At 42.9% G+C, this 15,474-nt stretch overlaps 1 protein-coding gene across 4 annotated transcripts in view; it reads left to right on the forward strand.

Annotated features, from left to right (window-relative positions):
• The window catches only part of RBM47 (RNA binding motif protein 47), a 165,989-nt gene that overhangs the window by 66,941 nt on the left and 83,574 nt on the right, over window positions 1-15,474 (forward strand). For all 4 annotated transcript variants that reach the window (XM_033421697.2, XM_049709586.1, XM_049709585.1 and 1 more), the window contains exon 2: window positions 2,846-2,930. The gene's annotated coding sequence lies outside the window, so the exon portion shown is untranslated. The remainder of the gene's footprint in view (window positions 1-2,845; window positions 2,931-15,474) is intronic.

The raw sequence follows: 15,474 nt of genomic DNA on the forward strand, positions 1-15,474 counted from the left end.
CGCCTTCATCTTCTCCAGATGGGTCACCCTGCCTTTAGCCCCTCTGCATCGTGGTCAGGAGATCTTTCTAACAGGTAGTTCTGGTAATGCCACCTTCCTGATTTAAATTTTCCAGTGGTTCATTGTGCAATGAAATGTGAGTGCCTTGCCTTTTTCAGCTGCATGTCCTGCTGCCCCCTCCGCTGCCCACCCTCAGTCCAACTACTCGTCATTCTCCAAAGATGCTGCAGTCTCTCATGTCCCCATACCCAGGAACTCACTGTTCCTTCTGGCTGAAAAATACCCTCTCCTCATTCGTTATCCCTGTCTGCCAAGCAGACTGTTATTCATCCTCCAGAACTTGGCTCACGTCTTCCTTGATTAACCTTGACAGACTTGCAGTCATCTTTCCACTTTCCATTGCCCCTTGTGTCTTAGAGCTGGTGTCCCATTGTTTCATGATGGTCTTGTTTCATGTCTGTGGTCTGCTAATCTGCGGCACCCTGGAGGGCAGCAACTTTGTCTTTCCAACTTGGCGTCTCTCGCCTAGCCCAGTACCTGGACTCCCTATTCCAGACCATTATATACCATAAAGGCAGAGAAGATGCCTCTTTTATTCACCACTGCTATACCCAGTGTCTGGCTTAAGGCCTGACCTGTAGTAGGTATTCAATTAATATTTGTTGAAAGATGAATAGTGGGTGTTTTTAAGTGTCTCATTGCAATGGTTTAGCCCAGGGATTGCCACTGAAAGATCTCTGGCATAATCAAGCCATGGACATATTCTGTGTGACTTCCCAGTATTTTTTAAAGATTAAAAATTTGGTACCTCTCCTATTTACCACCATCTACACCACTCCTGTTATTTTTTGCTCTTAGTCTACTTCCTCATTTGTTCCCTGCCTGGTCCTGAGACATAAGGTTGGGGGTACAGAGAGGGAGGTAGTGTATTAGACCGCTAGGGCTGCCATAACAAAACATCAATACCACGGACTGGGTGGCTTAAACTAGAGAAATTTATTTTCTCACAGTTCTGGAGGCTGGAAGTCCAAGATCAAGGTGTTGGCAGGTTTGCTTTCTTCTGAGGTCTCACTCCTTGGCTTGCAGATGGCCACCTTCTCACTGAGTCCTCACATGGTCATCCCTTGCTTTATATGTGAATGTATCCTCATCTCCTCTTATAAGGACACCATTCATATTGGGTTAGGGCCCACCCATATGACCTCATTTAACCTTAGTTACCTTTTCAAAGGCCCTATCTCCAAATACTGTCACATTCTGATGTACTGGGGCGGTGGGGCGGTGTCAGGGCTTCAACATATGAATTTAGGAAGGATACTATTCATCTTATAACAGGCAGGAACATGCGCTCTCAGGTACTATGGTCTCTGCCTTGTGTCTGATGAGTGTTTTAGAACTCAGGAGGCATGAGAGAGAGCACGTTGCTCACCAAGGCAGAATCTAGATGGACATAGCACTAGATGGACATGCACCTGCTCCAACACCCGATCTCCACTCTGATCACTTTGATCAGGGGATCATATTCATGTTTCCTAAACAACTGACATTTAGGTAAAGTGCCAAGTAGAACTTAGGTGCTTTTCAGTTTGGAAATATACAGCCTTTCATCCTATTCACTCCAAAAGTTGACGTGTGGGCTGCAAACTACCTTTGCCAAGGGTTCGGTGGACAGTCGAGGGAAAAGCCTTATAATGACACGGCACCACCTCCATTTGCTGTAAGCAAACAGCCAGTCCTTTATTACCCTTGAAACCAGCACTCGTGACACAAGTTGGACTCAGAAGCAAGTCAAATGCCAACTTTCTGTGGGTCAAAGTTCCTTCAAGCACTGTGTTAATCAAAAGCTCAACCTTAGTTAATTAGGCCATTGAGTTGGGAAGAACTTTGGAACAAATGATTACCTAGTTCAACTGAGGGAGTTAGCAGAACTCAGTATTTTGTTTCCCAGAGGTAGCTTGCAGACTTGTGGTCTTTCTTGGAGTGGGTGGTAGTGAGACTTCTGTGGGGTTTTATTCATTCTCAGTGAGTTGTAGCATAATAAAGTCTGCTGTACAGAGCCTAGTTAATCAAATGTATTTAATTAAAGATGAAGCGGAATAGGTAGGGAATATTGTTCATATATGGGCAGAAAAGCTAGCTGCAAAGGGCTTCCAAAGGTAAAGAAATATTTAAAACACTAACAGCTCACAGGGCTTTAAACAATTTTGAGTGTTTGGTGATATACCCTGAAAGACCACAATTTAATGTGCCTCTGCAGAAGAACATTTAAATGAATATAATAATCATAGCTGCCCTCCATTGAATGTTTTCTCTCATATGGGGCCCCAAGGGCTTCATATATGTTGTCTTGTTTATTGTCACAATGTCTGTAACACGTGGATAAACAGGCTCATATTAGATGAGAAAAAGGAGGATCAGAGAGGCTGAGTAAAACACCCAAGGTCACCCAGCTAGCAAGCAGTAGAGGTGAGTTTTGAGTACCTGGCCAAACCCGTGAGCTTCTCCTCCCCGTTACACCACCTCTTTATACGTTCCTCTTCTCTCCTTGTTGGACTGAGATTTTTTTCCCTTAAATGTCCTTTAGCTAATATCAACCTGAATAGCCTTGTGGAATTGGCAAAAGGACATGACCTATTTTCTCCATGTATGTGAGCCAGTGCAGATCTCTTGTACTAACCATGTATGTAGCTTTCCTTGTAATCCATGCATACACAAAGGTGTTTATTAATCATAAAACACCATATTTCTTCTTCTTACCTCTTCCCCTCCAACCACTTAGCCATCATTTACTGCATACTTCTTCTTAGCCATCTCTGGTTCAATAGTGTTATCTTTTCCATTTCAGAGTTCGGGTAAGAGAGGCATCAGGACACTTCGCATTAGGTCACCTAGCAGAGATCAGCCACCCCTGGGCTCAGTGAGGAGGTTTGGTAAGTCATCTGGCTCCATCTTCACTGGGGCTCAAAAGAACATCATTCAGGGGTGGAGAAAAGTAGGTGAACATTACATAGTGACAGCCAAATGTTAATCCTCTCTCATTTTTTAAACCAACACATATCGTTTTTTTCTGGGTATTTACCTAATTTACTAGGCCAGAGTACCCTGTATGTTTTTTGGTTTTTAAAATTAATTAATTTATTTATTTATTTATTTTGGCTGTGTTGGGTCTTCATTTCTGTGCGAAGACTTTCTCTAGTTGTGGCGAGTGGGGGCCACTCTTCATCGTGGTGCGCGGGCCTCTCACTGTTGCGGCCTCTCTTGTTGCGGAGCACAGGCTCCAGATGCGCAGGCTCAGTAGCTGTGGCTCACGGGCCCAGTTGCTCCACGGCATGTGGGATCTTCCCAGACCAGGGCTCGAACCCATGTCCCCTGTATTGGCAGGCAGATTCTCAACCACTGTGCCACCAGGGAAGCCCGCCCTGTATGTTTTGTAAGTACCATTGTCCCCAGAAGACTCCCACAGTCAAAAAGAATGACAGAAGCTATATTTGAGTGACTTCGCTTAAAGTCTTTTAATACTGAGTTTTTCCTGTAGTGTACACTGCATTTCATCAACTGTAGAATACACTTCCCCCCCACAGTTTAACATGTCTGAAGTTGGGATACATCTTGTGGAGATTTCGATTTGGTGAAACACAGTATTCCTCTAATAACCCACAAATGACCAGCATTAAGTGTTGTCTGCCTCCTATTTTTCACAAAGTGCAAGTGCCTTTAAAAACTAAAATTTTTGGTGACTCCATATGATGGTTTTGAGACGAGTAGCCTGTGGACCTCCTAAGCAGGGGTCCTGGCATTCAGAACAACCCATGTGACATCACGGAGCAGCCTCTTAGGCAGCAGGTCCTAGAACAGATACTCTTATCCAAAGCCTGGCTCCCTTCCAGTGCTCTGCATCATGGGACTTACAAGTCAAATACTCTATTTTAGAATATTTCACTACTATGTCCCCAGAGTGATTTGTTAGCATCCATTTATGTGTGAATGAGTCCAAATTCCCATTCATGTTAAATGCATGAGTAAGTAGCATCTTTGTAGAGGTCATGCCACAGAATGGACAGGATTCTCCAAGTCACATGGGTCTGATTTATACAGGCTTTAAGATTTGCAGAACCTCTGTATTATAGGGCCCCATGGGTGATAGTACATTAATCCTTAAATCAGTAGGGGTACAGGTAAATTGGTTAAGGTTTTTCCCTGCACCTACTATGTGCCAGGCTCTGTGCCAGGTACTGGGTAATTAAGAGATTAAGACAGAAAGGATTGGTTTTCTGCCTCCAAGAACCTGGTCTAGTAGGCAAGGCAGACATTAAATAATTGAGTTGTGAGTGGGCTGAAGAAGAATTGCAAGGAGTCAAGGGAGTTTAAAACCAGAGGACCTACTCTGAATGTCAGTGGGAGGAGTGACCACTGGTGAAGGTTTCTTGGAATTTAAGTGCTATTTTAACTGAGACCTGAAGGAGAAGGAAGGAGTGGTTTACTAGGCAGAGGGCAACTGGGGGCGGGTGGTAGTGACTTATCAAATGAGGAACAGCTGGAGGGTTTCAACATGGGCCGGCGAGTGTCAGGTTCAAGGAATAAGCATGAACCCAATGGGGAAAGAGGTAGAGGGAAAGTGGCTTCAGATGAACAGACGTCTGTCCTAAAATAAGGATTTAGTCACATTTCTTGAAGAATCTTTAAAAGCCCTTAAGAGATTTTTTGTTTTTGTGGTTCAGACATATATTCTTCCTTCTCTATTAGCATCATTTCCTAGAGCTGGATTGCAAGTCCTGTTTTCCTGCCAATCCTTTGAATTCTCCCCAAATCTATGTTCTTAATTTCCTTCATCTACCCCTTATAGGAAGGTGATCAGCTTCTAGTGAGAGATTGTTTTCATTAATAAATGTGTCCACTTTTCTTTTTCTCTACTTACTTGACGGCATCAGGGAAGGGTGATCACTGGCATAGTATAATACATAATTCCTCCATCCAAAAGCCAGATTAAAAAAAAAAAAAGATGGTTTAAATAGAACAGACAGAGGCCAGCTACTTGACCCTGCTTCCATTTTGGACCATTATGAGATTCTCAGGTTTTGAAACTTCATGCTCTTTGTTCACATTTTCTATCCAGAGTACTGCTAAGCAATTGAGTAACTTAATTGACAGATTTGGAAATTCACACATGTGCATGTACACACATACACATACCATATACAACATGGAACCCAAGTTCCACTGAATTGGCCTTCTCAAGCTTGCTGGTTTCTTAGTCATGAGTGAATTTGATGTCGTCATTTTTGAGAGGTCTGTTGAGTGTAGGCCCACGCTGCTCCCGGGCCCCTTGAACTGTTCTTGTTCTGGGATATCCGCTGATGCTTCAGGCTTCAGTTGTCTTGAGAACTTTAAAAAAAAAAGTCAATGCACAGGCCCTGCTCGCTGAGACACTGATTTAACTGGTCTGAGGAGGGACCCAACTATCAGTATTTTTTGAAAACTCACGGTTGAGTCTCATCTATGTCCCGTGTGGACAACCACTGTTTTACACTTTTGCTTATTAACCTGGTGAATGGCTGTGTATTGCTTTTTCCGGAGAGCATAATTTGCGTTCTGTAGTAGCTGTTTTGGGGTTTGTTTTTCCTGTGGTCTGCGAAGATGGTTTGGGCCTTAAAAACCTTTGGGTCTTAGGAAGACTTTGCCACTGCTTGGTGGAGTCCTGTCTGAGAATGGATCCCCTGTTTACACCACCCCATTACATGTCCTGGGAACCACACCTACACGTCCTCCCTATGACACTGTTCAGAATATACAGTTTAATTACTTAACACCTAAAATTTTATAGATTACAGGTGTATCTATAAAATAGATACACCTGTAATAGAACTCCCGTTCTGTGCTACTGGTACAGCTTAAAGATCATGGGAACATTTTTGTCTTATGACAACCCCAGCTATCTATCTGTTGTGATGTTCACTTAAAATGAACAGAGACATAACACAGACACATTTCAGTTCCATTTTAGGTCTGGGGGAAGGTCTTGAAAATCTCACCTGACCTTTACTTAGACACCAGTAAGAAGAGATTAAGAAGTTGATCTAGACCAGTCCCTAGATGCTAAAATGCAGAAACCAAGGCTAGGGGTTGAGAGAGAGGCGGCCCATTGAAATAGTCAAGCTTAGAACTCAGGTCCCAGGTCCCTTAACGCTAATGATCTTTTCTCTTCACTCTGCTGTCTCACTTAAAAAATTTTTTTGTGGCTTTTCCTCTTTATTCACACTACCACCTTCCTAGTCCTAACTTTATTCCTGAATTATTGCAATAGCCACGGAAGGGGGAAAAAAACCCAACAAAACGCAGAAGAAACTGCATCAAAATGCCAGCTACGGTTGATGTGAAAGGTAGAGGTCTAGTTTTAATTTTTATATCTGCTTTTCTGTGATTTATACATTTTCTTTAATAAACAAGTATTACTTTCCTAAAGGAAAACCATAAACCATTAGTGGAATAGCCTTCTTACCGGTTTCTGAATGTATGTGTCCATTACGCAATCCTGTTTGTGGCTCGCTATCAGATCAGATTCCTAAAATATGTTTTTCTCCTGTCATTATCCTGCTTAAACCTTCAGGGGCTTCTGTTGCTCTTGAGAAAAAGTCTAAACTCCTGGAATGCAAAGGTCTCCTTAATCTAGGTCCCACTTCTGTCTGTCCCCGTATCTCCACCTCACCCAGTGCAATCTTCCCTTCTGGCAGGGCCAGCATCCCCCTTGTCCTAGAACCAGGAGAACTCTGTCCAGTTCCTCGGATCATGCTGTTCTCCCCTTGGAGGGCCCCACACTCTTTGTCCCTTTCTCTTTATGTGTCCAAACGTTGCCTTTCTAAGCTCAGCTCAAGTACTTCCTTCTCCTGTTCACATTTGTCACTTTTTATCTGTATCAAGGATGGCAAATAGGTTTCATTATATATACCAGGTCCAGACAATTGAGAATAACGTTGCATGGGGAATCCCGAGAGCTCATCCCTGCTCAGAGGGGAAGGGTTCTGTGATCAGCAGTGGTTTCTGCCAAAGGCACAACAGGGAGAAGTGACAGAATATTTGTTACCTATCTTCCATCCAGATCTATAACCATTTTTTTAGACCTGTGATGTCCAATACAGTAGCCACTAGCCACATGTGGCTATCTAAACTAATTAAAATTAAATACCATTAAAAGTTTACTTCCTTAGTCATGAGACAGGCTGGGACCTGGGACCCTTTACTGCAGTGCTTGCACCTGAACAAACGTCTCCTCCAGAGCAACAAAATACAAAGAAACTATGAGGGACTAAAAATAACTGCAAGCATGTGCAGTTGGGGCAAATTATGAGCATGTCACAAAAAAGACCAAAACCCAACTGCCATTTCTGAGGTGCAGGGAGCAAAAGCAGGGCCCTGAGCATGACCCCTGCACATAGCACCACCAAGGGGGTGGGCAGACCACCAAGCCACGCCTCCCCCCACGGATCCACCCCATCCTCACCCCATTTAGGGGACCAGCTCACCCCGCCTCGGGAGGTGAGCAAGGGAACCTATTACCTGTTTTTGCTCCCTTGGGCTATAGCAGGAGTCCCAATAAAGCCTTGCCTAACTTCCTCTTCTGGCCTCTTATCAATTTTTATTGATTAACGGGTCCAAGAACCCAGGTTGGTAACAGTAGCACTACCCACATTTTAAGTGCTCAGCAGCTACACGTGGCTGTACTGGCCACCATATTGAACAGCAAAGATAAAGAACCATTCTGTCATTACAGGAAGAATCATCAGCTCTGTTTTAGCTGTATAATTACACAACAATGTAAGACAGAATATATTTGTTTCATGTGTGTGCGCCTTGTTTTCTCAGTGAGCTCAAAAGCTTTTCATGGGCAGGACTCTTCTCTTACACTTGTTTTGTATCCCAGAGCACTGAGCCAGTGCTGGGCATGTATGGAAATACTTTATAAGTATTTGTTGAATTGAATTTTTAGTACTAACTTGGCGATGTGCTATAAAGTAGAGTAGTAGAATGAGAACTAATTTGGAAATCGGGAAACCAAGTTTCTGGCTCAAGCTCTTCTGCCAGCTAGTGTGTAACTTGAAATATTTCATTTAACCAAAGTAGGTAATAGTTTCCTCAAATGTAAACAGTTATGGACTAGGCTACATCGGAAGATTTTTCCAGGTTTGGAATTTTGTGATACATATGGAGTGTTCATTTTAAACAGAAATGCACTCATGCACACACACACACACACACACACACTCAGAATGGAAAACTAGCCTGTTCAAAAATATTCTAGCTTATTTTAAATGCCTTTTATCTAATTTTCTGACTATATAACACTATCATTTGAAGGTTTAATTTCCTGCCAGATCTACAGCTAAATTCTTCTTTGAAGAGGATCATAGCAAAGGGAAGATGCCTCCACAAGTGGAGAATGTCAGACTCGGCAAGTGCGATGGAGAATTAGGTAGCCTTTGTCAGTAAGAAGGCAATGGAACAGCTGTCTCATGTTATGACAACCAGACTGCGTGTAGAAACCTCCAGTTTATGCCGCCCACCCTTTGCCCTTGCTCTGAGTAAGAGATCAGCAAACTATGGCCTGCTCTGCTGCCAATTTTTGTATGTAGCTAAGAATGGTTTTTACATTTTTAAGCGTTTCCCCCAAAAAAGAAAGAGAAAGAAAAATATGTAACCATATGGCCTGCAGAGCCGAAAATATTTACTATCTGGCTCAATACCAATGGCCAGTGACCATCATGTACAGATCCAACCACTTTTCAAGGCAGATCGCTTTCTGAGATGTCATAAGGGCCTGTAGCTCAAACGCAGTGGGATAAAACTCCCTGTTCTCCAGGCGCTGAAGACAGGGAAAAGCAATGGGCTGGTGGGGCGAAGGCCGGGCCCCATGGCTCCACCGCCTTTGTATCTGAAGCAGGCAGAGGCCTTGACTCTCAGTGTTCTGAGTGCAAAGCCAGTCCTTGGATCCAGACTGTGCATTCTGGTCTTGACGTTGGAAATTTGATGAGTCACAGTTTCTGGCTGTGTCCTCCTTGACATTCAGCATTCACAAGAATAAATTCTGAGGGTTCCTTGAAGGGTAAAGCTACACTCCTTGGTCACCCAAGCTTATCTGAGGAGGGAGCCGTGCTTGCATCTCAGCTTGTTTTTCTTTTTCTTTTTCCTCTCTGTGCAGACACTCCTTTCTGTGCTTGAGTTATCTAGACTGAGTGTGCAGATAGAGAGACTGCTGGAAAGGCAGATCCCGCCACCAGGGCAGGGCTGGGCGAGTATCTGAACTCAGACAGCAGCCCTGCCTGGTGGGCCTGAGGCGAATGGCAAAGTTGACAGTTTTGAAAGTAAAAAATGACTCTTTTACTTTTCCTTCAGATGCCCCACAGCAAGGGCCCTTGGGTTTCCCCAAACCCTCTTTCTCCCTCGGCCTGCTGTCTAGGCTCTCACTAAATCTTGATTTCTAAAATGCACATCTTCATTATCTAACACCCCAGTTCTGGCATCTTTTCTTTTCTGATCTACCCTTTTTTCCCCCTCCCCTTGTCTCATTCTCTCCTCCAGGATAATTTTCAAAGTTCTATCACCCTTGGCTTCTGGTTACACAACTGCCTTTAGTGTAATGTAGTGTGCCTCACATCTAATAAAAATCCAAATTCACAAAACAAAAGAGATTTGAAAGGTAAATCTTCCCTTTGTTAAAGAAATTTTCCCAAACGAAAGACTAGTATCTCTCTTTCTCCCTCCCTCCCTCCCTTATATGTTTATCACTTTGTACATTTCATTATAGCCCTTGGTGATTGAGGGTGGGCCCCTAGTTGGCTGCAAGCAAATTCATTTTTGTATTTGCAGATCATGAGGCACCCCCTTGCCCCCATCCTGGATCATAAAAAAATTTACTTTCTCTAGTTTGTTTACTGTCAAACCTGAGCTCATTAAATATATCCAGTGGCCTGGGTCATGATCATACAAATAGTAGGACCTTGGCTCACTTACAACAGTGGTTGCATTTGCTTCAGCTAGTACAGATTCATTTGGAGAACTTACCAATTTATTCTCAAGGATGATCCTAGCCCAGCACCAAGCTCCCAGCTGCTTCCAATTAACAGTAACGAGCAGTGCCTGTGCACCATTTCTCCATTCTAGAATTCCCAGCCTGGAACAGTGCTGTTGTCATGCCCAGGGAAGCATCCATTAGGAAAGTCTGCTCTGAGTCAAATGCCGATGGCCAGTTCTGGATAGAATTCCCTGACACACAGCCTTGGTTTTCATCATTGTTCTGATAGCAGAACACACAACTATGAGACAGAGAGAAGAGAAGCAACAGAAATCGATTTGCTAAAATTTGAGATGCAAATACACAGAAAACCCCATCATCTTTGGGATTCTCCATTATTCAGAGTTCAGTGTAAGCCTAATAGTTACAAGCTGAGATTTGGGTGTCTGAGTTCCAGTCTTGCCTTCCCCCAATAACTAGCTTTAGTTAACTAGGGATCATAATACTTGCCACATAGGATTTTGGAATGATTGAAGAGGTAATATTTGTCAAGAATTTAGTGCTGGGTCTGGTACACAGTGGGTGTTTAATAAGTGTTGGTATTAGTGTGTTAGTACATGTGTGAGGGGCATGGTCTACTGCAGCTTTTCTCAAACTTTTTTGGGCTCAGCACATCTTAACAGGCAAGTAAAATAAAGGACACTCAATGAGATGTAAACTTCAGATAAGCAATAAGTAATTTTTTGTTATAAGTATGTCCCAAATATTGCATGGATACTTATGCTAAAATATTATTTGTTGTTTATCTGAAATTCAAATTTAACTGGGCATCCCGCATTTTTATTTGCTAAATCTGGCAACCCTGTCTTTACATTCTTAAGAATTATTGAGGAACCTGAAGTGTATTTGTTTATGTGGGTTGTATCTGTTACTATTTACCACATTGGAAATTCAAACTAAGAAATTAAAAATATTTATTTATGTATTAAGTACTTAAATAATCGTAATTTCTTATGTTAACATAAATGACATTTTATGAAAAACTATATAAAAAGTAGATGGTAGAAACCACATTATATTTTTGCAAATCTCTTTAATTACTGGCTTGATAGAAGTCAGCTGTATTCTTTTTTTTTTTTTTTTTTTTGCGGTACGCGGGCCTCTCTCTGATGTGGCCCCTCCCGCTGCGGCTCCGGACGCGCAGGCTCAGCGGCCATGGCTCACGGGCCCAGCCGCTCCGCGGCACGTGGGATCTTCCCGGACCGGGGCACAAACCCACGTCCCCTCCATCGGCAGGCGGACTCTCAACCACTGCGCCACCAGGGAAGCCCCAGCTGTATTCTTATATCTGCTTCTGCCTTCAATCTGGTGAGATATGTTACTTTTATCAAAGTAAACAAAGAATACTCAGCTTCACAAAGATATGTAGTTGGGAAAGGGAGGGGTATTGTAATAGCCGTTTCAGATAATTGAGAACATTCTTCTTTGATATTAAACCCAAACTCTACAAGAGATAGTTTCTTAAAGATTAGTTGCAGTGTAGAATCTGAAACCATATCAATGAACTTTTCATACTCATATTAAAATCCACTGGTTTATCTTGTACTTTGAATGGCTCTTTTACTATGCATGATTCTATAACATCGTGAACTGGTCATTTGGAAAATATTAGTTTACTGAGTTGTGAAGATGATCCAAATATTGACACATTTCATTATACAATATTTTTAAAAATCACATTTAATAATGTCACAACTAATCTCATCAGAAAAGCACTTAATTATTGGCAAGCTGTCAAGCTCATGGTGGTGAATTCAAGTTCTTCAAAATTTTAACTTTTGCTAGAAAGCTCAAATTTTATCATTGGAAACAAATAGTAATACTATTAGTTGTGTTCTTTGAAGTGACAGGCACACTTCACTCATTTTTCCAGAAATTGTCTACCAAAAACCCACATCTGGATAGCCATAGTTTATCTGCTTCAAGTAAAAATAGTGTTCCATGCTTTCCATGATGAAAGCAGCTGTAGCTCAGTCTGTAACTCAGTCACACACATGACTTTCCTTGAGCCTACGATCGTAATTTATTATGCAGCAAAAGTGCTTGTACTTGCTTCCCATTTCATCACAAAGAATATTTAAAAAGGTACATGCTCAAGACATAATAAAATTAATATTTTCCTGCTTCAAGTACATTCTTAAGAAAAACTGCCACTTAAGAAAAAAATAAAAACAACTTCTAGCGCCTGGCAATAAAAAAATGCTATGATTACTAGTACACATTTGTGCCACTGTCTTATTCTGTGCTGAGGTACCAGCAGTTTTACCTTCTGCTGCCTTTTCATCATTGGTGCAAATGTCAACACAGTGAAAAAAAGGGCAGAAATGTTAGTGTTATTATGAAAATAGTTTTGACTTTGCAGACCTGAAAGAGTCCTAGGGTCTCCCAGGGGATCCAGGGACCTCTCTTTGAGAACTGCTGCTCTAGTGGCTGATGACCCAGTGAAAGACATTGCTGGACAGTGTAGATTCATCACGTGTTCCCCTCATCTGTTCCACCATCTCCTTCCTGAAGCAGTTTGGGAAAACACCAGGGACTATTGGGACCTTCCTAAGGGTTTGGTTTAGGCCGGACTAGGGGACCAGCAGTTTCTGAGGCCTCACTCACAATGCTCTCTGAAGCCCTCTCCAGAAAACTGAAGGGGCTTGAGTGATTCAGGGGAGTTTCAAGACCTTTCCAAGATTCTGGAAGACCTACTAGTTCCAAATAAAATATTCACCTCCTGCTGCTGCTTCCTCTCCTGTCACTAGTCTCCAAGAGAGCGCAAAACTCCTTTCAGAATCTGGAATCATCTTGCACGCCAAATATATGCTAGATTCAAATATACCTAAGCTAGAGGTGGGCCCCTGGAACTCACAGACACTCTGGAACAGGCCCACGGTGATAGAGCAGCACGCGCCAGAGGTTGATTTTTCTGCCCTAACAGAACTTGGCAGTTAAGAATACTAGGGGCACACCCGCATGCTGGCATACCCAAAACAATAGCACAAAACTCGATTTAGAATTGCCTGGCTGGAAGTGGGAAAATGCTATTGTAAAACATTGATATGGTATAGAAGGCACGGTTCTTCCTCAGGGACACAGAATTTAGTCTCTGAGCAGCAAGAGGTAGAATATTTGAATACAGTAGCACACCAAGGGCTATACATAACACAGGGAATTTTAACACAATCTACAGTGTTTAAAGTCAAGTATCAAATTTGTGACCATAGGGAAAAAATGAACATAAAGGTGTACGTGAAGTAGGGAAAATCCATACTATCTGGATGGTTTTTGTGGTCAAATGAGGGCCCCAATGATAGAGTTTGTCAATAGATTTCAAAGTGAGCAGGACAGATTGTCTTGGGGATAAAAAGAAAAGGTGAAAGGAAGGGATTGGGGAACTCAAGGAAAAGGAGTTGAAGAACAGGGCCGAACGGGTTCTCATAGAGTCTAGAAAGCATACACAGGTGGCTCTGGATTTGGGCAGCAGACAGTCCCTAGACTGAGCAGGCTGCAGGGTCCTTGTGTCAGGAGAGCGTGGCTCAGGTGAAGAGCAAGGACTTGGATTGGATCTGCTTTGATTCTCAGATCTGCCCTTATTGGCAAAGTGCGTGCCCTCGGGCAGGCTCTTTGAACCTATCTCCTCCTCCTCTGTTTGATTAAATTAAATGAGATTGTATATCAAGTACCTGGTGAATTGTAGGCATTTAATCATTGGTTCTTGTTTCATGGCGTGATTTGATGGTTAGTTTATTTGCTACCCTGTCTTTATAATCCACTTTTCTCATTCTCTCTGAATACAAAACCAAACCAAAACAAACCTGCTACATCAAAACCCTAAACTCTTGGGCCTCTAGTCATTCCTGGAGTTTACTCCATGGAGGCACTACTTTGGATTCTGATATTACGTCTTCACATTTTTTTCCTTCAGAATTCAAATATATTCCTTAACAGTAAGCACTGGACACTATGCTAAGGGTGCAGAGGTGGATACTCTTATGGTCTAGAAAACTTTTGACGTACACATAAATATGCTGGTGCGGCGTGGCATGGGTGCCCAATAAGGAAAGACTCCTATGAAGTGAATAATTATTCCCCAGTCATGCAGCTTTGTCACTTTGGAGATTTGCTTCTCTTGGGTTTGCCTAAAGAAGGGCACACAGGGCCAGCAGTAGCCAGGAGGTGGGTCATGGGGGTCAAGTGAGATAGACTCTAAAAATAGGGTGAGAGTTTGACAGTCCAGAGAGGGGAAGAAAGGAGATGAGGAGAAGAATGCTCTGAGAGGGGAATATGCCACAATTAGCAGTGAGACCCGATTAGACCAGGTGGGGACTTTGGGGCACTGAGAAGAGGTACATTTGAGGGTGGGGAGTCGGGTGGTCAGGGCCAGGAACGGCAGTAGGGCAACCCTGGCCTGTCAGGAGAGCCAAGCTTCAGCCCCATGACCTCGGGCCAGCTGTTGAATCTTTCTGGATCTCTGTTTAGTAGAATCTGGATGATAACACATCTATCTCACCTCCCTCACCGGCTTGTTTGATATATCATGTAAAATAACAGAAGAAACAGGATGATGAGAGTAATTGCTGTCCACATCTCTCTCTCAAGGATGCAGGGCAGAAAAGGAAGGAGGGTAGAAAGGGGAAAAAAGAAAGAGAAAATGAGAAAAAAAAGAAGACAGAAGGAAAAGGAAAGGGAGGCAGGCAGGTATCTGTGTTAGAGGGCAAGATGAATTCGAGAGGAGAAATGTTGTGAAAGCACAGGTGCTGACAGCCTGGGCTGGAGGCCGGGAAGGCCCCCTCACCACGCCCCTGAGAGGCAGATAACCGGGCATTTAGGATACCCACCCAAGGCAGGTCAGTCATAGCCCTAACCTGAGGCATCTGTGATACAAGGAAATTGAAAACAAGATAAGACTTACATACAGGAGGTAGGGGGGAGAAAAAAATGAACAACAACCCTAAAATGCTTTGAAAATGTGTATATGCCATTTTCTAGGCTCTCAGATTGGGAGTGCTGTCAGTTCTTTGGCAAATCTTTTCTGTTTCTAGACATTTTTACTTTATAGATGAGGGAACAGGCTCAGAGAGGTTAAGTGATTTGCTCAAGATCACACAGCTGGTGTGAAGAAAAGCCATGACAGCAATTCTGTGTTCAGTTTTCTTTTTTCCCCCACTGGATATACTAAAGGTATGAAATGCAGAATTCTAAGTATTCCTGGGGACTGGGTTAGGGGGTAGGGCCCAGAGAAACGGTTTTCGTAGTTGCCTAACCTGGCTGTGTGTGAGATTCCAAAGCCAAAGTCACTTCTTTCTTCTCCTCTCTACAGCCTTGGTCTCTTTTCATAGAGTAGGCTTGACAGTCACTCGATAATTCTGTTTTCTCATTTCTCAGTTCCAAGAGCAGGTAGGTGCAAGCGGCCCACTTGAGCT

This window comes from Orcinus orca, chromosome 4 (assembly GCF_937001465.1).
Source record: "Orcinus orca chromosome 4, mOrcOrc1.1, whole genome shotgun sequence".
NCBI classification, from domain to species: Eukaryota; Metazoa; Chordata; class Mammalia; order Artiodactyla; family Delphinidae; genus Orcinus; species Orcinus orca.